Source organism: Protopterus annectens, chromosome 2.part1 (genome assembly GCF_019279795.1).
Source record: "Protopterus annectens isolate FY-2018-M chromosome 2.part1, PAN1.0, whole genome shotgun sequence".
NCBI classification, from domain to species: Eukaryota; Metazoa; Chordata; order Ceratodontiformes; family Protopteridae; genus Protopterus; species Protopterus annectens.
This window is the reverse complement of record NC_056729.1, coordinates 446,917,078-446,939,308: the sequence shown is the minus strand read 5'-3', so window position 1 is coordinate 446,939,308 and position 22,231 is coordinate 446,917,078. Positions and strand designations below refer to the sequence as shown.

The 22,231-nt window shown below is 45.1% G+C and overlaps 1 protein-coding gene across 1 annotated transcript in view; it reads left to right on the top strand.

Annotated features, from left to right (window-relative positions):
- The window catches only part of NR3C2 (nuclear receptor subfamily 3 group C member 2), a 1,048,765-nt gene that overhangs the window by 54,233 nt on the left and 972,301 nt on the right, over window positions 1–22,231 (top strand). The window lies entirely within an intron of this gene.

The window sequence follows — 22,231 nt, the reverse complement described above, 5'->3', positions numbered from 1 at the left end:
GAATACCAGAGACTTAGTTTTTCTGCGTCGGTTGCTGTCACTTGAGGACTGACATCAGGTCGTCAGTAGTATAAAGTAAGGCAGCCGACACCATTACATCAGTCTTTCTTGCCGTGGAGCCCGAAGCAGAAGCAGTTCGCACAAGTGCCGGTCGGCCTCTACATGAGTTTTCGTCTACCGAATTGAAGTTGAAGTAAAGTACCCTGTTGAGATCCTTTTTTCTTGCACTAACCGATGTCAGAAAAAGTTAATAATTGTCTCGCCTGTGGAAAACAAATACCATACCGAGACTTCCACTCTTACTGCATCACTTGTTCAGGCCCAGACCATGACGTCCCTTGTCGCTTTTGTGCTTTGTTCAATGCCACAACTGTCCGTCGTCAGGCCCTTATTGTAGCCAGATATTTTCGCTTACAGTCCTCTAATTCCGATATGGCTTCGGTAAGCCATCCGACAGCAGATCTTCTGAAAAAACATAAAGATAAAGACAGAGACAGCCTGCACAGGTCCAAACCTACCGATGACTCTTCCGTTAAGCTAGTTGTCAGTTGTCTGGTCCTCAGTGAGGTGCTTTCGCAGCCCCTGATGCCCACTTTTGTTGATTTACAGGCTGCTACAGAGACACTTTTGGAGTCCGGTATGCCGGAAAACTCTTCGACTAAGGATCCTGTGGTCGTCTCAACCTTGGATGGGTCCAGAGCCGCTGAGAAGGCACCAGCTTCTGAGGAAGTACTTTGTGCCATCGAATCTTGACACAAACCAATGTCTTCTTTTGCGACTACCGTTATAAAACTCCCGAGTTTCTTTGCCCCAGGGTATGAACCACACCCAAGAAACCATGACCCACACTCAGGCGCTTGCTACCTTGCCTCAGTCTCAAATGCTTAAAATGGCTGAAGACCGTATCATGCTGGTCAGGGAAAGCCAAGCTACCCCCTCCAAAAGGGAAAAAAAGGTCTGTCCCCTGTAGTTTTGTCTGAACAAGAGTCAGATGAATCTGATGCATCTGAATATGAAGACATGGAACCCCTCCACTTATGAGGATTCTGATGCAGAGGATTCCATTCCTTCAGCCTCTCCCCCAGAGGATTTTTCCTTTGGGGAAATCCTGCATACTGGGAGCATTTCCAGTGAGAGAGTCGAGGCAGCAGTTCCCCTTGCTGGTGATTTTTTTATGCTTGAAGTAAAATATAGATCTGAAGTAGTTAACTTCATTTATCTGCAACCTGTGGGTATTCGGATCCATATCGAATCTGAACCAGCAACTTTTTCCAAGCATCTTCTCCAAGCTCTTCCCCTTACCCATAATCCCTCACATCTCCTACATTCCCCCAGATCTCATTTGCCGCTTCATGCATAAGCATCGTTGTCTCTTTAGCTCCAAGTTGGGTATAGTAAGTGACAGGTTTTTCTTGTATTTTCAGTGTGTGTGTGTGTGTGTGTGTGTGGTCGTTAGTTAACCCTTTCCTCCCCTTTGCTGTTCTTTGTTTTTTTTTTTTTGTTATAAAAAAAAAAAAAAAAAAGTTAAAGTTAGTAAGGTAGTGTAGTAGGCCTAACCCTACCTTAGTGTGTGTGTGTGTGTGTGTGTGTATGTGTGTGGTAGTTTTGGCTTTAGTTTGGCCAAGTGGGTTTTTTCTATGGGTGAGCAGCCAAAACCAACTTTTAAAAAATGTACAGTGTGTGGCCACAAGCTTTCACCGGCTGATGGCCACACTCTGTGTGTTATTTGTCTGGGTGTTCCCCATCTGTCTTTACCTTGTAGTGTGTGTGTGTGCGTGTGTGTGTGCAGTGTTCAACCCTAGGGCCCTAAAAGAAAGGAAGGCAAAGCTGGTAGCTAAGGGCCTTCTACCAGTTTCTGCCTTGGACACGGTGACCTCAACCTCGGCTCTTCAAGTAGCTGATCAACCCCCCTCAGGCTGGGACTCTACCTCCCACTAAGCTTACTGAAGTGGGGTCTAAAGCAAAAGAAAAAGAGAAGAAAGACAAGGACAAGAGAGGGGATAGGCACTGCAAGCTGTTTCCAGAGTGGGAGCCCTTCCCCAGCCCGCCTTCAAAAGTGATTAGGGCTACCTCTCCTCGGCTCCACTCCCCGAGGTTGTCCCCGGAGCTGACGGAGCCCTCGGATCCGAGGCCTTTATCGAGGTCGTCGCACCAACTAGCCAGATCCGAGTCGGTCGCCTCCTTGTGTTCGACTCTGAGTCTGTTGGAGCTAGACATGGACAGGATGATGCAGAGGTTCATTCGGACTCAAATTCAAATGGGAGTCTTGCCAGGCCCCTCCCCAGCCAGAGAGGGGACCTCCATGCCCTTCTTCCATTCAGTCTCGCCTTCCCCGATCCGACCTGCGGTTTCGGGGTTTATGGATCCAAGGATCCTCAGAGCTGGGGGTTTGGCGCCGATGGATGTTCATCGTGTTTCACTGTTGCAGTCATTACTCTTGGGTTATCCTGCTGGCAAGCTACCCTCAGTCGGCCAGAATTCCAAAGTCTAGGTCCGGCATCGGTTGCTGTCACCTCTTCCCTGACGTCAGTGCGCCAGGGGTATAAAAGATGCAGCCGATGGCATTTTCTTCAGTCTTTCTTGCCGCGTGGTGCCCGAAGCAAAAGCAGTTCGCAAGTGCTGGTCGGCCGACTCCTGAGATTTTCAAATCTGAATTTCAGAACCAAAGTCTTCATTAAAGCTAAGTACCCCGTTGGGGAAACTTTTTTCTTTCTCCAGACCGATGTCAGAAAAAGTTAACAATTGTATTTCTTGTGGGAAGCAAATACCTCATAAGGATTTTCACTCTTACTGTATTCCTTGCCTAGGCCCTGATCACAACATTGCTAGCTGTCGGTTTTGTGCTAGATTTAACCAACGCACTATCAAGCGTCGGTTCGATTTTGCATTTCATTACTTTGGCTGAAGATTTAATTATATAATGCCGTCGGAACAGCCAACAACCGGAGTTTACAAAAAACGCAAGGACAATGATAGGCATCCGAGGTTCAAAACTGACAACGAAGCCTCTACTAGGCCAGTCGCCGGTTCGCCGGTTCTCAGTGAGGCGCTTTTGCAGCCCCTAGTGCCCTCTACCTCAGAGCCACAGGCCGCTACCGACTCCCACGTGGAGCCGACTGGGCCTCTGGAAACTCAAGGTATTGGATACTCGGAAATCACTCCCTCAGATGGGTCCGGAGCCGCTGAGCAGGCATCGGCTTCTGAGGGTGTCTTCAGACCTACACAACTATATATTAAGCCATCCTCAGCTTCGAAGACAAAGACTAAAGTAGCTGTAAAGACAAAGAAACAGGTACAGCATTCTCCTACTCAGACTTCCATGCCTAAAAAACAGATGCTCAGAATGGCCGAAGACCTAATTACTTTGATCAGGGGCTCCCATCCCCCTCCTGATAAGAGGCCTAGGCAAGAGACAGAGTATGATTCGTCTGATCAGGTATCTATTTCCTCTGATTCCTCTTCTGACCACGATTACTCCATGCTTCCCTATGAGGATTCTGATGCTGAAGAATCCATTCCTTCAGCCTCTCCTCCTGAGGGCTATTCTTTTGGGGAAACACTGCATACCATGAGGGAGCATTTCCACTGGGAGAGTCAAGATTATTCTGAATCTAAGAAAAGGCTCAGAGACTTTCTGCTTCTTCCTCAGCACAGACCCCTTGCTATTCCACCTGTTCTAGACATTGCAGATGATGTATTTTCAGAGTCCGGTCTGTCCCCTGACTCTTTACCCCCTGCACCTGCTAAGCCAGACAGATACTACAGGGTCCCGGATTCTTATAAATTCCTATATAAAAACCCCGTTGCTCACCCAGAAACTATATCTCAGGGTCCCAAGGGGGTTAAAGCTTCCACTGCAAAAAACCCTGTCCCCTCTGATAGGGATTCTAGGGCTGTAGACAGATGGAGAACAAAGTTTACACTTCTGCCACCCTGGCTGTAAGGGCTTTAAATTGTCAGTTTCATATGCTTAAATATCAGCAATATTTAATGTCACTACTTAAACAGAAAATATTGACAAATACTGAATGTTCAGAGAACAAGGAATTGCAGGATTTATTGCATGCAACTGAACATTATAGACAGAGGCTACAGATTCCACTTTCACACCCTTCCAAAAATGAGAGGCATACCAAACCTGCCACGCAATCAAAGGGTAGAGGCACAAAAACAAATTTCAGATCTCATGGACATGAAAGCTATTCAAGAGGTACCTGCACAAGAACAGGGTCAAGGTTTTTATTCCAGACTATTCCTGGTACCAAGGAAGGGCAAAGATTGGAGACCTATTTTGGACCTATCCATCCTAAACACATTTTTACTTGTGCCAAAATTCAAGATGCTCACATTACAGCAGCTTCTTCCCATGCTGGGCAAGGAGTCTTGGCTGGTAACATTGGACCTCAAAGAGGCATACCTGCATGTCCCAATCAGACAAGATTGCAGAAGATACCTCAGATTTCTTGCAGGTTCAACCCATTATCAATTCTCTGCATTGCCCTTTGGCTTATCTACTGCACGCAGAGTGTTTGCAAAATGCCTGGCATCAGTAATTGCCTACTGCAGACTTCAAGGGATACAAATATACCCATATTTGGACGACTGCCTGATCCAAGCGGACAGCAAGCACATACTTCTGAAACATCTGGCTTTTGTAATAATGTTGTTGAACTCTCTGGGATACACAGTCAACAAAAAGAAATCAAGGCTAATACCCTCTCAAACAATAATTTTCCTGGGCACCAGCTTGAATACAAATACCCAGATGGCCTACCTCACGCCAGAGAAACAAGGGCAACTAACTCAATACTTCAGAAAACTGGCAACTTTCACCAGGCTGACTGCAAGGAAAATCCTGCAGGCTCTGGGATTCATGGCATCTTGCATCCTGCTAATCCCATGTGCAAAGCTGCATATGAGGAAACTTCAATGGTACCTAAAAAACCTATGGTCTTAACACAGCCACAGTTTGGAAACAATGATTCCACTGATTCCATGTCTTCAAAAGGTATTTCTGTGGTGGGCTCAAGCATGCCAGAGAAACACAGGTATCCCATTCTGCAAGCCTCAAGCAAATCAAGTCATCACAACAGACGCCTTGGACTACGCCTGGGGGGCGCACATGACAGATTGGTGCATTCAGGGCAAATGGCCCCAAAAAGAAAAGCACCTACACATCAATCAAAAGGAAATGCTAGCAGTAATAAATGCTATTATGGCTTTCAAAGACCTACTGCATCCAGACCAGCTATTGATAAGGACAGACAACACCACAGTAATGTGGTACATAAACAAACAGGGAGGAACCCATTCATACCCCCTATGCAGGCTAGCCATGTCTCTTTGGAACATGGCTCTGGAACTACAAATCAAACTTCAAGCACAGTACCTGCCAGGCAAGGAAAACACGCTGGCAGACAACCTAAGCAGAAATATGACAGACCCACACGAATGGAAGTTGCATCCTCAAGTTTTTACAAAAATAATTCAAGCATGGGGAAGGCCAGACATAGATCTCTTTGCCTCCCATAGAAATCACCAATTGACAAAATTCTGCTCAAGGACCTTTCATCCACAGGCCTGGAAAGTGGACACACTCTCTTTCAGTTGGACAACAATGACAGTTTATGCCTCTGCTGCTCAAGGACCTTTCATCCACAGGCCTGGAAAGTGGACGCACTCTCTTTCAGTTGGACAACAATGACAGTTTATGCCTCTGCTGCCCAAAGTTCTATTAAAAACCAGAGCAGACAGACCGAAGATGATTCTCATTGCTCCAGACTGGCCAAGACAACACTGGTACCCACTCCTGAGGAGCCTGACGCATTCCCCACCATGGATCCTGCCTTTAATGCCTCTTCTACTGACTCAGCACAACTTCAAAACTCTTCACAGTCAGCTGAAAACACTCAATCTAGCCGCATGGAAGATTCCTTAAATTCACAACAGACCCTACTCTCCAAGGAGGTGCAGGATGTCATTTTGGAGGCCAGAAGGCCTTCTACTAGAAAAGCCTACTCCGCAAAATGGAAAAGGTTTTGTGCCTGGAATCAGAAAAAGGGTCAGAATCCTGGAATACTGAACTTACCTCAAATATTACAGTACCTAGATGAGATGCTAAGCAGTGGACTTTCATTCTCCTCCATCAAAATCCATGCCTCAGCCATTTCTGCAGAATACAACACTGATCCTCCTTTATTCTCTCACCCCCTCTTAAGACAGTTCCTCAGAGGGGCTAAGAATATAAAACCCCCCAGGAAACAACCAGTACCTGCTTGGGACCTCAATTTCATTCTAGAAAAACTGACCTTGCCTCCTTTTGAGCCAGCTGCTTCAACAGAACTTCAATATTTGTCCTGGAAAACAGCCTTCCTTCTGGCTATCACCTCAGCTCGCAGGGTTTCGGAACTACAAGCCCTCATGGCTGTGCAGCCTTTCATCATTTTCCATCAGGACAGAGTTTCCTTACGAACCAATCCTTCCTTTATGCCAAAGGAAGTATCCAGGGTAGCCTTGAATCAGGCTATCCACTTACCTACCTTTTTCCCTAATCCTCAAAACAAAGGGGAGAGACTACTACATTCCTTGGACATTCACAGACAGCTACGTTATTATTTGGACAGAACAAAGCCTTTCAGAAAATCAGAGCAACTCTTTGTGTCCTATGCTACAGGAGCTCAAGGGAAGCCTATTTCCAAACAGACAATCTCAAAATGGATAGCCCACTGCATATGCTTTTGTTACTCTTTTCATGGTAAAACTGTACCTGCAGGCATCGGATCTCACTCCACAAGGGCCAGAGCTACCTCTGCAGCTTTCCTCAGGGGGGTTCCTACCAAAGATATTTTGGAAGCAGCCACTTGGAGTTCTGTACATACTTTCTTCAAGCACTATCACCTACCATTATACTCTAAATCTAGAGCAGGCTTTGCCACTGCAGTCTTGCAGGGCATCCTGGCTCCTCCTAGTTCCACCTAGTGCCTACCACCCCTTTTTTAGCTTTGGGATTCCACCCATCTGTTATGACTGCAGCTGTATGCACGATGAACATAGTACAGTTTTGTACCTACCATAAATGTAGATGTTCGAGTGCTAATACTTCTGCAGTCCAGGTTTCCATCCCTCCTTCCCCTCTTGGGACAGGCCTAATGGCTAACACCTCCTCATACAACCTGATTGGGGTATTCTTTTATGGTGTATTTGCTTGCAACTACTGTTTTTTGATTATATTGCATTGCATTTTTACATAAATTTATGTATTGCCTTCCTTCTGGGGGCACCTGACATCTGGGGCAAGAAAAACTGAAGAAAATGGCGTCGGCTGGTTCTTTTCTTTTTTTTTGGTTTCTTTTCCCTGACGTCAGGGAAGAAGCGACGACATCCAACGCCGGACCTAGACTTTGGAATTCGGCCGACCGAGGACCCGCCTTATGGCAGGAAAACCCATCTGTTATGACTGCAGCTGTATTAGCACTCGAACATCTACATTTATGGTAGGTACAAAACTGTACTTTTTGGCAGCTGGGGCCTCTGTCCCACGGGTTGCAGATAAATGAAGTTAATTACTTCAGATAAAGAAATTGTGTACTCACCATAACGTTCCATCTGAGTAGTTATACTTCATTTTCTGCAACCGTTCCGCCCCGCCCTCCTTCCCCCTGAACCTCTTATAGATTAGTGATGTTATTGAGTTGCTGATAGTTTGGATAGTGGCAAACTCGATCTGAGGGAAGGTAGGAGATGTGAGGGATTATGGGTGAGGGTAGGAGCTTGGAGCAGATGCTTGGAAAAAGTTGCCGGCTCAGATCCAATATGGATCTGAATACCCACAGGTTGCAGAAAATGAAGTATAACTACTCAGAACGTTATGGTGAGTACATAACTTCATTTTTCTCTACCAGTAGTCTGTGTGTATTTCACTGATACTTGCATTTGTAGTCCTGATTCCTCAGTGTTACAGTCCATTCTGGGACTTAAGCTGCACGGTCATAGTCACTGCATGTAGTGTGCTATCACCTTTCTCCTCTCTCTCTCTGTAAATGTATGTAGTTAGTTTCCAAGTAAGGATGGGGAGAGGCAAAGCCTATCTGGATGCTGTGGTGCAGAAATGGCATTTTCATTTTGTGCTGTGTGGTGTTTTGTGGCACATTGTGTTATCAGATGTTTGTGATCAGCAGTTCAGTTGTTTGTGATGCAGTGTTTCGTAAGAATGTCATAAAGTACACATTAATATTGCATTGTTTTGTAAAACAGGTAATGTCATTGTGTTTCAGTACTGCAAGTTTAGTATTGTTATCATTTTCAGTTTACAGTCCTTTGGTAGTTTCAAAGCACTGTGCATGAACAAGTTATTGCTACGACTTGTAATGGTGCAGATTTTGCTGCTTTGATGTAAGCTGCAGTTAAAGTGCATGTTCCATTTGAAGTGCCATAGAGAAGATTTTACATTAAAGAGATTTTTTGAAGACCATTTAATAATTAAATATGCTTTCGTAAGTATAGGTATTGCTTTTTAATCATGTCTGTGCCAGCTCTAATTTTGCTGCGTAGCAGTAAGTTCAAATAGTGGATTATCTGTTTTTCTTTGTAAGTGCACTGATTACTGTTTCACTGAGGCCTCTGGTCTCCTGAGTAGAATGAAATAGATTTGACCTCCTGATTGAAGTGTATTGCACTTGGGTATTCTGTGTTAGGTGGAGGCTTAATGCCTTCTGTGAGTTGCAGATGAAGTGCCAAGCTGCTGTTCATGGTCCACCTAGTTTCTAATCCTCAGACCACCAGGGAAGTGACTGTTTCTATATTTACTTTTTTTGTTCAGTTGAAACTAAATTATGTTGGTATGCTTATACCATATGCCTAGCGTGTGATGATTCTTAGTCATTTGAGGGTGATGCCTACGTTTGGTAAAAGAAGGAAATGAGCATTGTTCAAACACTTCCTGCTTACTAGCACTGTTTGAACCAGAGATTACCAGGGAAGTGACTACTTTCAGTAGACTTGAATTGATGTTTGCTTTGTGCTTTATGATGAGTGCATGGGTTTTGGTGGTTTTACTCATTTGAGGCAATTTCGTATTACTTGACAGAAAGTAGTATCGTTCAAATGCATAGCTGCCTGCTATCACTGCATTTCTTGATTGGTAGTTCATAGGTTGGTACTAGGCTATTGGCCCTAGGGCCTATATAAGCCTAGCCAAAGGTACCCTGGCTTTCACCACCCAAGAAAATTATTTTCCTGTGCCACTGTCGAGCAGAGCCACAGAAGTGATCCCCGGGGTGAATTTCCTATCTCCCATCTAATCATCAAGATTTTTCTTGAAGAGTGCTAATGAGGAGCTCTGTTTGATATAGATAGGTAGTTTGTTCCAGAGTATGGGAAGTCTCTGGGACAGGAATCTATCCCTCTAGCATGTTCTGTTTATTGTGGTGATGAGGTTTAGGTCCCTAGAGTGTGTAGCTCGTAGGGATTGGGATTTCTTTAAGTGGAGCATGTCTAAAAGCTCTGGGTTTGACATAGCTTTGTGTGTTAGGCAGAGATTGCCCCTGAGTAGGCGATATGCAATGGAGTAAAGCTGCAGTTTTTTGAGACTGTCTGCATAGGGCATCTCTTTGAGGCCGGTAATCCTCTTTGTGAGGTATTTCTGTGGCCTTTCCAGTTGTTGTAGATGTCTTGTGAGGTACATACCAAAAGGGGCATTGTACTCTATAATGGGTCTAATGAGTGACGAGTAGAGGGGAACAATGACTTCTTTTTTTCCTGGATGAGAAACCTTTTGTGATGAGGTGTGCCACATAGAAGGATTTCCTGACTACTGTGGCGATGTGATTATCAAAGGAGAGACTACTGTCCACCTGTGTCCCAAGGTCTCTTATCACACTTTCGGTGTTAAGTAGACTACCACCTATGTGGTAGTTCATGGGTACTGAGTTTTTACCAAAAGGAATGACAATGCACTTTTTGGCATTGAGCTTGAGGCCATGGCTTTGACACCAGGCATCTGTCTCAGCAAGGCCCTTTTGTAGGATGTCTGCATCTTTTGAAGTTTTGATTATGGCTCCTAGTTTGCAGTCATCTGCGAACTTCGTTAGCCAAAGACCTTCTGTGTTGGCCTGTACTTAAGAGAAGTAGATACCAAACAGGAGAGGACCCAGGACTGAACCCTGTGGTAATCCACTTGTCACTGGTCTGAAGCTGGATTTGGAGTCTGCTACTTTCACAGTGTGGGTTCTGTTGGCAACCCATCTTGTGACATAGGGATTTATACCTAGTTTAGTGAGTTTATCTATAATTCCAGAGTGGGGGATGGTGTCAAAAGCCTTGGCAATATCTAGATAGGCTGTGTGAACCACCTTACCCTCATCTACGGCTTTGCTGACTGCTTCAAAGAAGTCTATCAGGTTTAGGAGACATGATCTGCCTTTTACAAACCCGAACTGGGTGGGGTCCTGAGTTTGGAGATTACCAATGTCATTGTTTATAAGTTCCATGATGATATGCTCCATAGCCTTGCAGACCAGGCTCGTTAGGCTAATGGGGCGTAGTTTCATGTCTGTGGTGGCTCCCCCTTTTTGGAGTGGGATAACTGTCACTGTGCGCCATTCAGTGGGCACATAGCCTGAGGTGAGGCTATGATTGAAACATGGTACTTGGGTGGGGTGCCAGTTCGTTCTGTAGTTCATGTAGAACACAGCCTGGGGTGTTGTCAGGTCCCATGGATGCTGTGTTCTTGTCTTTGGATAGTGTGTTTTTTTTACCTGTGCAGCCGTGATTACAGGAACTTTGCATTCTTTTGGTATAGAGATGGGCCCTTTATGAGATGACAGAAGGGTAAAGTTAGCACTGAACCTATCTGCCAGGATGTTGGCAATATCCGTTGGTTCTGTATATTTAGTGCCATTGTGCTGTAACTCAGAGCAGATCTGAGTGTTGCCATTGAGATTCTTGACATAGCTATAGAATGCTTTTTGGTTGTGGCGATTTTGTTTTCATAACTAACTTTGGAGGATTTTATGAGGGATCTCAGCTTCTTACTGAAGCTGACCAGGGAGTTTCTCCAATTATGGGATTTTACTCTTTTTTGCAACAGTTTCTTTCTTCTGTTGTAGAGTTTGTTTATGGCAGAGGACCACCAGATTGGCTTCCTTTTTTTGGAGGATAGCATCTTGGTTCTGTTAGGGATTGCACGATCCATGCACTCATGTAAGTGCTTATAAAGTGCATTTGTGTAGGATTCAGCAGTCATACCTCTATTGTCCGTCAGCATGGGTGTCTTGAAGTTTGCCACTTCTGTCTTAAGAAGCGTGAAGTTGGCTTTGGAGACATTTTTTACTGTGGTTTCCCTAATGGGGGGTGGGGGAGGGATGTGGATGTCTAGGGTGATTAGCTTATGGTCGGATCTGACCAACGAGGAATTGACCTCTGGTGTGGAGCACCGATTGCCCATGTTGGTAATAACCAGGTCTAGGATATTGCTGCCCCTGGTGGGGGTGTGGATAAGTTGATCCATGGCATTGGAATTTATGAATTCCAGAAAACGTTGAGCACGAGAGTTAAACATGAGTAGTTTTCCCAGTTAATGGTAGGGTAGTTGAAATCGCCCATTATTAGGGTATTAGGTTGTACCCTAATATTTTCCAGTGTATTAAGAAATGAGGAGTGGGAATCCTGGGACATGGTGGGGGATCTGTAGCAAGCTACAGTTTGGATTGCGGTCTTGCCCAGAGTTAGTTGCACTTGGATAATCTCGGATGCATTATGCTGAGCAACTAGCCTGGAGGTGTGGATATCCTTAATGAACATGGACACGCCTCCGCCTTTAGTGTTTCGGTCCAGGTTAGGTGGCCAAAAGGTGTGGTATGAATTATAGTCTGGTAATGCAGGGGTACTCTCTGGAGCCTTGAACCAGGTCTCTGTCACTGCACAGATGTCGATGTTCTCCATTTTAAGGAGTGCCTTGAGAGAGTGCATTTTGAGGTTTAGACTTCTAGCATTGAGTAGCAATACCCTCAGGTTCTTCTTGCCTGTACCTGTTAGGGTGGTGAATTTGTCATTTGAACCTTGCCTAAAAAAGGCACTATAGGGGTGGCTAGAGCCCTAGCCAGTATCCGGAATCCCAGGGGCGACAGGTGCAGGCCATCTCTGGCAAAGCATCGTGGCTTGTCAATCATGTCATCCCAGGCAGACAGATACTGGATCCCCTTAGAATGACATCAGAAGCTTAGCCAATTGTTGAAGTCAGTCATTTTGTCCTTGTACTGTGGTATCATTCTGGGTGATGGCAGGATGCTACTCCGGGCTAGGGTCATACCTATCTGGGCTACAAGATCGGACAGCTTCTCCATGTCCCTTTTCATGTAGTCCAAGGAGGTACGTCTCACGTCATTCACACAGACAATGACAGTGTCATATTTGTACTTGTTGTGGAGTGACCTGAGTGCATGCATTATGTGGCGGATCCTGGCACCCGACACGCAGCTGAAAGTAACTTTCTCCTTGTTTAGCCTGGTGAGTGGAACATCAGTGTGCCTGACTATAGAGTCACCTATGACTAGAGTGTTGGGTACGTTGTTATGCCTTATGGGCTGTGGTTGAGTGGCACACTGAGTTTGTGGGCTATGTGTCATTTGGGTTGTGTTGGGGGGGGTGGAGGTTGTTTGTGTTTTTGCTTTTGGAGGTCCCTGTTGCTTGGGCAGGTTTTTACTGAGAGCCTCCGCGAATGTAGGTGTGTGTTTTGTGTTTCTATGTGTGTGTTTTGGTGGTGTAGGATGTTCATCGTGTTACCCTGCTGCAGTCATCACACTTGGGTTATCCTGCCGTCAGGCGGTCCCACAGTCGGTCCGAATTCCAAAGACTTGGTGCGGCGTCGTTTGCGGTCGCTTCTTCCCTGACGTCAGTGCACCAGGTGTATATAAGAGGTATCCGACGCCATTTTCTTCATTCTTTCTTGCCGCACGGTGCCCTAAGCAGAAACGGTTCGCAAGTGCCGGTCGGCCGACACCTGAGATTTTCGATTTGAATTTCAGTCTGAAGTCTTCAATAAAGCTAAGTACCCCGTTGGGGAACATTTTCTTGCCTCAGTCCGATGTCAGAAAAAGTTAACAATTGCATTACTTGTGGGAAGCAAATACCTCATAAGGACTTCCATTCCAGTTGTATTCCTTGCCTAGGCCCAGACCACGACATCACAGGTTGTCGGTTTTGCGCTAGGTTTAATAAACGAACTATCAAACGCCGTTTTGACTTCGCATGGCATTACTTTGGTAGGAAATTTAATTATATCATACCGTCGGAGCAGCCGACGACTGCCATTCCTAAAAAATGCAAGGATATGGGCAGGCAGCCTAGGAGTAAGCCAGACAACGAGGCCTCAGCTGAGCCTGTCGCCGGTTCTCCGGTTTTCAGTGAGGCACCTACGCAGCCCCTGACGACCGCAGAGCTGGAACCCCAGACAGCTGCGGATTCCCATGCGGAGTCTACTAGGCCGCAGCCATCTACCAGAGCAGACCTAGACACAGGTGCAACAGAAACACCTTTGGTTACAGAGGGTGTCTTCAGACCGACTACACTCACCATTAAATCCTATGCTAAACTTAAAACTCCTTTAAAACTAAAGAAAACTGTACATCAGTCTACAGTTCAAGGCCCCATGCCTAAGAAACATATGCTTAAGATGGCTGAAGATTTGATTACCCTTATCAGGGGTTCCCATCCCCCTCCAGATAAAAGACCAAGACAAGAGGAGGAATATGCATCCTCTGTCTCGGTTTCTCTCTCCTCAGATTCTTCTGAGGAACAGGATTACACATTTCCACCCTATGAAGATTCTGATGCTGAAGACTCTATTCCCTCAGCATCTCCCCCTGAAGTCTACTCCTTTGGGGAAACTTTACATACCATGAGGGAACATTTCCACTGGCAAGGTCAGGATTACTCAGATTCTAAGAAAAGGCTCCGAGAGTTCCTTTTACTACCCCAGCACAGACCTCTTGCTATCCGTCATGTTCTAGATATTGTGGATGATGTTTACTTGGAGTCTAGCTTAAATCCAGACTGTCTACCTCCTGCTCCAGCCAAGCCAAACAGATACTACAGAGTACCTGACTCACCCAAATTCCTTTATAAAAGCCCTGTAGCTGACCCAGAAACAATTTCCCAGGGTCCTAAGGGAGCAAAAGCTGCTATGGCTAAAAATCCTGTGCCCTCTGAAAGGGATTCCAGAGCCCTAGATAGATGGGGAAAGAAAATATACACCTCAGCTACTCTGGCTATGAGAGCATTAAAATGCCAGTTTCACATGTTGAAATACCAATAATTCCTAATGCCTCAGCTAAAATAAAAAATGAGCACACATTCAGAACTGCCTGAATTCAAGGAAATGCAGGATCTGTTGCATACAGCTGAACAGGTGGGCAAACATACTTTACAATGCGGAATTGATTAATTGGAAGCTTCTTGTAGAGCAGCTGTTACTGGCTCTGTCATACGTAGACATGCTTGGTTAAAAGAACAAACCCTCCCTGACCATGTTAAAGCAAAATTATTGGATGCACCTTTACAGCAGGATGTATTATTTGGTGTCAAAGCAGAGGTGGTTTTAAAGAAAATGGAGGATAAGGCAAAGTCTATGCAAATGGTGAAGGAATTTTTGCAGGTACAAACGCCTCGTTTCAGCAGAAATTGGCCAACAAAAAACTGGTCCTTTCCAGCTTCAGACAGATCACAGAGGGGCAAATACAGACGCCCAAGGGACAGAGGTCAGTCACAGGGCCCTTACAAACCTCGCCAATGGGGTTCTGCTACCCAGAAAGGAGGAGAAGACAGGCCCCAAGCTAGCAGAAGACAAACACAATGACTCTATCCTCAAACTACCAAGCAAATCTCTCCTGGCAACTCCCTTGGGAGGAAAACTAGCATTTTTTTCAGACAACTGGCACATCATCACAAAAGACAAATGGGTTCTAAACATTGTCTCTCAAGGATACAGATTCCACTTTCATACCTTACCAAGGATCAAAGGAATGCCAAACATGCCACCAAATCAATGGGCAGAGGCACAAAAACAAATTACAGCTCTCATGAACATGAGAGCCATTCAACAGGTACCTACACAGGAGCAAGGACAAGGATTTTACTCAAGACTCTTCCTAGTCCCAAGAAAGGACAAAGCATGGAGACTCATTCTGGATCTTTCAATTCTGAACACCTATCTACAAGTACCAAATTCAAGATGCTAACACTACAGCGGCTTCTTCCCATGCTGGGCAAGAGTGCTTGGCTAGTCACTTTGGACCTCAAGGAGGCATACCTGCATGTCCCTATTAGACAAAATTGCAGAAGATACCTCCGCTTCATTGCAGGTTCAACGCATTACCAATTCTCTGCACTGCCCTTTGGCTTATCTACTGCGCCCAGAGTTTTCACAAAATGCCTGGCACCAGTAATTGCATACTGCAGACAGAGGAATTCAAATATACCCATACCTGGACGACTGCCGTATTCAAGCAGAAAACAAAGACATTCTTTTAAAGCATCTGGCATTTGTCAAACACCTTCTAAGTTGCCTAGGGCACACAGTAAACAAAGAAATCAAAACTAGTACCCTCACAAAACATAATATTCCTGGGTGCCAGCTTGAATACAACGGCCCAGATGGCTTATCTCGCGCCAGACGATTGTAATTGATTTATGTGAGGAGCTTTTCTCCCCGGGCCTCTACTGAAAATGGACATTTATCCAGCTAGACTAGCCCGGTTAACAAATGTAAAATAAAAAAATAAATAAAATAAACAGACAAGCAACGACAGCTGTTTCAATATTTCAAAATAATGGCAACAAAGACCCAACTCCCTGCAAGAAAAATTCTGCAGGCCTTGGGATTCATGGCATCTTGCATACTACTAATACCATTTGCAAAACTGCATTTGAGGAAATTACAATGGTACCTGAAAAGTGTATGGACTCAGCACAGCCACAGCTTGGAAACAATGATACCACTCATTCCCTGCCTTCTGGTGGGCACAGGCATGTCACCTCAACAAGGGTCAGCCTTTCACCTAACCCACAGCCAGGCAAACTATGACAACAGATGCATCAGACTATGCCTGGGGAGCACACATGGCAGGGCAATGCATTCAGGGCAAATGGACTTCAGATCAGAGACATCTGCATATCAATCAAAAAGAAATGCTAGCAGTACAGAATGCCCTAACAGCTTTCAAGGACCTTCTACACCCAGGACAACTAATAATAAAAACGGACAATACCACAGTCATGTGGTACATAAACAAGCAAGGGGGCACACATTCCTACCCTCTATGCAGGCAAGCAATGACCTTGTGGAACACTGCACTGTCTTACTAGGTTCAATTACAAGCACATTTCCTGCCAGGAAAGAAAAACACATTGGCAGACGACCTAAGCAGAATGGATCCACACGAATGGAAACTAGATCCACAAATATTTGCAATGATAGCTCAAAAATGGGGACGCCCAGACATAGATCTGTTTGCAAGCCCCCACAACCACCAACTTCAAACATTTTCCACAAGGACCTTCCATCCACTAGCTTGGAAAGTGGACGCCCTCTCATTTAGCTGGAAAACATTAACAGTGTATACCTTCCCTCCACTACCTCTTCTAGCAAAGGTACTGCTGAAAGTCAGATTAGAGAGGCCACAAATGATACTCGTTGCACCAGACTGGCCACGCCAGCATTGGTACCCAATTTTAAGGAACATGGCCCCACGGCCCACCATGGATTTTGCCACAAATTCCTCACCTGCTCACCCAGCAAGACCATCAGATTCTACACAGCCAGCTCAAGACTTTAAACCTGGCTGCATGGCAAATTACCTAAACAACCAGCGAACACCTTTATCCAAAGCTGTTATGGATGTCATTCTGGAGGCCAGGAGGCCCAGCACCAGGAAAGCCTATTCAGACAAATGGAAAAGATTTTGCGCCTGGAACCAGGCTAAAGGCCTAGACCCCCTTGATCCAAACATCCCCAGATTCTACAATATTTAACTGAGATGTTACACAAAGGACTTTCCTTTTCATCTATTAAGATCCACGCATCAGCAATTTCAGCTCATTACAGCACGGATCCTCCTTTATTCTCACACCCACTCCTAAGACAGTTCCTCAGAGGGGCTAAGAACTTAAGACCGCCAAGGAGAGCTCCAACACCTACTTGGGATCTCAACTTTGTTCTGGAAAAGCTTACACTGCTGCCCTTTGAACCAGTTTTTTCAGCTGACTTAAAATTTCTTTCATGGAAAACTGCCCTACTACTAGCAATAACCTCAGCTAGAAGAGTCTCAGAGCTACAGGCACTAATGGCAGTGAAACCTTTCATCATTTTTCATCAAGACAGAGTCTCTCTACGAACTAATCCTTCCTTTATGCCAAAGGTGGTATCCAGTGTGGCCCTAAATCAAACCATTCACTTGCCCACCTTCTTCCCAAATCCCCAGAACAAAGGAGAAAAACTCCTGCACTCTTTGGACATTCACAGGCAATTACATTACTACTTGGATAAAACTAAGGCTTTCAGAAAAACTGACCAGCTTTTTGTAGCCTATGCTACAGGATCACAAGGTAAAGCTATCTCAAAACAGACCATTTCAAAGTGGATAGGACATTGCATACGTTTCTGCTACATACATCATGGGAAACCAGTGCCTGCTAACATTAGGTCCCACTCCACCAGGGCTACAGCTACATCAGCAACCTTTCTCAGGGGAGTGCCAACCAAGGATATTCTGGAAGCTGCTACTTGGAGTTCAGTGCACACCTTCAACAAACACTATCACTTACCTCTATACTCTAAGACTAGAGCTGGCTTTGCCACTGCAGTTTTGCAGGGCTTACTAGCTTCTTCTAACCCTGTCTGACTCCACCTCCCATCCTTAGCTTTGGGATTCAACCCAAGTGTGATGACTGCAGCAGGGTAACACGATGAACATAGTACAGTTTTGTACCTACCATAAATGTAGATGTTCGAGTGTTCACCCAGCTGCAGTCCAGGTTACCCTCCCTCCATCCCTCTGAACTAACTGAACTTATCTCTATCACTCTATGCTATACTATCTCTGTGCATTTTATATATATATATATATATATATATATATATATATATATATATATATATATTGCCTACCTATTGGGGGCACCTGACATCTGGGGCAAGAAAAACTGAAAATAAAATGGCGTTGGATGCCTCTTATATACCCCTGGCGCACTGACGTCAGGGAAGAAGCTACAGCAATCGACGCCGGACCAAGACTTTCGAATTCGGGCCGACTGCGGGACCGCCTGACGGCAGGATAACCCAAGTGTGATGACTGCAGCAGGGTGAACACTCAAACATCTACATTTGTGGTAGGTACAAAACTGTACTTTCTGAGGGACTATGTACTGAGTGTGGTGTGGTGCAAGTGTTTACCTTCTCCTCTTGACTGTCTAGTCCAGTCTTGGGTGAAGAGAGCTTTGCTTCCAGTTTGGCTATATAAGTGCATCTGTCACAGGTTGTAGTGTTGGGTGGTAGGAGGAGAGCGTTGTCTGTGTACATGAGGCAATTACTGCATTGCCCCAAGATGCCCAGATTCATCAGGTAGACAGGAGAAAACACCAGGGGCTGACCCTTAGACATGCCTGAATAGGTGCTTATTTGTTAAGTATTAGAAACTGTTTTCCTCTAGACAGTGAGGAAAGTTGAGTGCTGTAGTAATTTGTAGCTTATTTAGTGGTTACAATAAGTTCTGAACAAGTGCTGAAACAAAAAACTGGCTAGTTCTAAGAAACAAAATTAAGCTAGAAGGCTTCCCTCCAACACAGAAAGGTTTGGGGGCCTAGAAGCCTACAAATAGTCCTGGACACAGCAAATCTATATCCAGGCTAGACTACCCACAGGAAAGGCAGGAAACAAGCTTAGAAAAAGTTTTTTTTTTTTTTTTAAGTGGAAAGGGAGAAAGGAGTAGCAGAAACTAAGCTGATTGGCATTCTCAAATGTTCTCCCTGTACTGGGTAGAATGAGGTAATGACACTAGACTGGGAGGAGGGTCCCAGATCAAATTTACACTAGGGGCGGGCAACTGCAAAGTCATCAACTATCAAACTGCAGAAATGTTTCTCACAGCTGAAAAGCAGCAGTGAGCCTTTAAATGAAAGTTTTAAATAGCTAAAGGAGCCTCTAGAAAAAAAGAGTTTAACTGCAACAAGTTATCAGAATCAAACAACCCAACAGATGCTTAATAAAAGTGGACAATTTCCAGTTAATACCTCACACACAGTGAAACTAGCTAGAAAAATACACACTACACAAAGTGCTATAAATAACAAAGAAATAAAGAACAAAATAAGCAAAAAACAGGATACTTAATGTTATATATTATAGTTCCGAGTTTGCTCAGTGTCCTTCCTTAGTCTGATTATTGTCTCTCACTCTAACTTGTGCAAGGTTGCAGTGTTCAGCACTTGTTTGCACTTAGCTGTTGCATGCTGAGTTATTCACACTACTATGCTAACGTGCTGCATAGTTGCCAGCGAGCACCTTTTCCTGTCCGACTACTTCAAGTCATTGAAATTAAGCTTTCGGTTAGCTGCACCTATAGTAGCCCACTAGCTTGAGCAACGTTTTGGAACAGTTGAGCCAGTACCCTTATTGCCTCTGTATACCTCCAGGTTCTGCAGTCTAGCTGTTGTACTGGATCTTTATTAGTGCCCCTCAAGTAGCATGCCTAGTTGTAAAGTTTGTGGTATCTGTGCTTGTATCCAGAATTGTCTGCATTTAGCATCTCTACCACTTTAAATTGTATACAGTTGTCTAGTTTCTGTGGCATCCGTACTGAAACCTAGATCTTGACTGCTATGTTGTTTCAATGTCTGTAGCACTTAAAATAGCATACTGAGCTGATAGTTGTGGTGAAATCAGTGCCTGTACTTGTGCTGTGTCTGATGTTCTTCGTCTTCCATTGCTGCAGTCCTGACTATTGGGTATAGTCCGCGTCCCAGTCGGCCCGAATACCAGAGTATAAGGCTGACGTCGGTCATGGCGCCTTAGACTGACGTCAGTACGTCAGGGTACTAATGCGCATGACCGACGCCATTTCCTCAGTCTTTTTTGCCGCATGGTCCGATGCAGAAGCAATTTTGCGAGTGCAGGTTGGCGTTCTGAGATTTTCCGAAACCGGAGTTTCAGACCGAAACAGAGTTGGCTAAGTAACCCCGTTGGGGAACATTTTGGTTTTTTTCTTGCCTCAGTATTTAACCGGATGTCAGAAAAAGTGAATAACTGTATTTCTTGTGGGAAGCAGATACCGCATAGGGATTATCATACATTGTGTATACCTTGTTTAGGGCCTGAGCACGACGTTGTTGGTTGCCGCTCTTGTGCTAGATTTAACAAGCGCACTATTAAGAGGAGGCTAGATTGTGCTAGGTTAGTGTTTGGGAAGCGTTGCAATTATAATATGCCGTCGGATGCTCCGACGCCCGCTTCATCCAAGAAGCGCAAGGACAAAACAGTGAAGCCTAGGGGTGAGGAACCGACAGTCCCGGACGACGGTTCTTTAGAAGGCTCAGGGGAGCCAGAGGTTTTGCCAGGAGTCTCTATGGAGTCTCAGGCAGATACTTTACTGTTACAGGATGTGCCCTCTCAGGAGGTAGGCCAGGCTGAGGGGCTTCTCAGGTAACTGTTCTTCCCTCTCTTCCCAAGGTAGTTAGGGCCTCTCCTTCTGTTGCCAAAGCTTCTTTTAGAGGTAGGCCAAGTTCAGCTTCTGTGGGGCTTCTCCTAGCATTTCGGCTCTGTGCCTAAGAAACATATGCTTAAAATGGCAGAAGATTTGATTACTCTGATTAGAGGTTCTATGCCCCCGCCTGATAAGAGGCCTAGGGTGGAACAGGAGTTTGATAGTTTTGAACAGTGTTCACAGGCTTCAGAGTCTTCTGTGGAAGACTTACAAGAGTTTCCTACTTATTCTGATTCTGATGTGGATGATTCCACTCCTACAGCTTCTCCTCCTGAGGATTTTTCATTTTCAGAGACTCTTCACTCCATGAGGGAGCACTTTAAATGGGAAGGCCAGGATTACTCTGATTCCAGGAAAAGGCTTAGGGAATTCTTGTTTTACCCCAGCATAGGCCCTTAGCTATTCCTCCTGTGTTGAATGTGGTGGAGGATGTTTTGCAGAGGCTTCCCTGAACCCTGACTCCTTGCCTCCTGCTCCTGTTAAGCCTGATAGGTATTATAGGGTGCCCAAGCTCATAAGTATTTGTTTAAGAGTCCTAGGGCGGACCCAGAAACTGTTTCTCAGGGGCCTAAAGGTGTTAAAGCTTCTGTGGTTAAAAATCCTGTACCCTCTGATAAAGAGGCAAGGGCTTTGGATAGGTGGGGTAAGAAAGTATATACTTCTTCCACTCTAGCCATGAGGGCGTTGAATTGTCAGTTTCATATGCTAAAATATCAGAATTATCTCCTTTCACTATTGAAATCTAAGGTGGATGCTTTGGCGGAAGGTATTGAGTGTAAAGAATTGCTGGATTTGGTTCATGTGTCTGAACAAGTGGGTAAGCATTCTTTGCAGTGTGGTTTTGATGCTGTTCAGGCCTCCTCGAGGGTGGCTGCTACTAGTTCTGTTCTTCGCAGACATGCCTGGTTGAAGGATCAGAATTTAGCTGAGCATGTTAAGACCAGGATTTTGGATGCTCCTTTACAGTCTGATGTGTTGTTTGGACCGCCTGTGGAAGCAGTTTTAAAGAAAATGGAGGACAAAGCTAAGTCTATGCAGACTGTTAAAGATTTTGCAGGTGCAGCCTCCGAAGTTTAGTAGAAATTGGCCTGCTAAGGGGTGGACATATCCTGCTTATGGTTCCCAGTCTAGGGGTAGGTCTAGACGTGGTAGGGGCAGGGCTCAAGGTTCTTTAGGCCTAGATCAGACAGTTCACCTGCTCAGACTTCTGGTGAGGGCAGGGGTCAGTCCTTTCGTAAGCAGACCCAATGACCTGCCTTTTCAGCTGCCAGTGGATTCTCGTCTGGCAGCTCCTTTGGGAGGAAGACTGTCTCTTTTCAAAGAAAATTGGGATTTAATCACTCAAGACAGATGGGTGCTGGATATCATTCATCACGGTTACAGATTTTATTCCCACACAAGCCCCCTTTTAAAGGGCATGCCAGATGTTCCTCCGCCACAAAGAAAAGAGGCTCACAAGCAAGTTTCTCAGTTACCCCAGA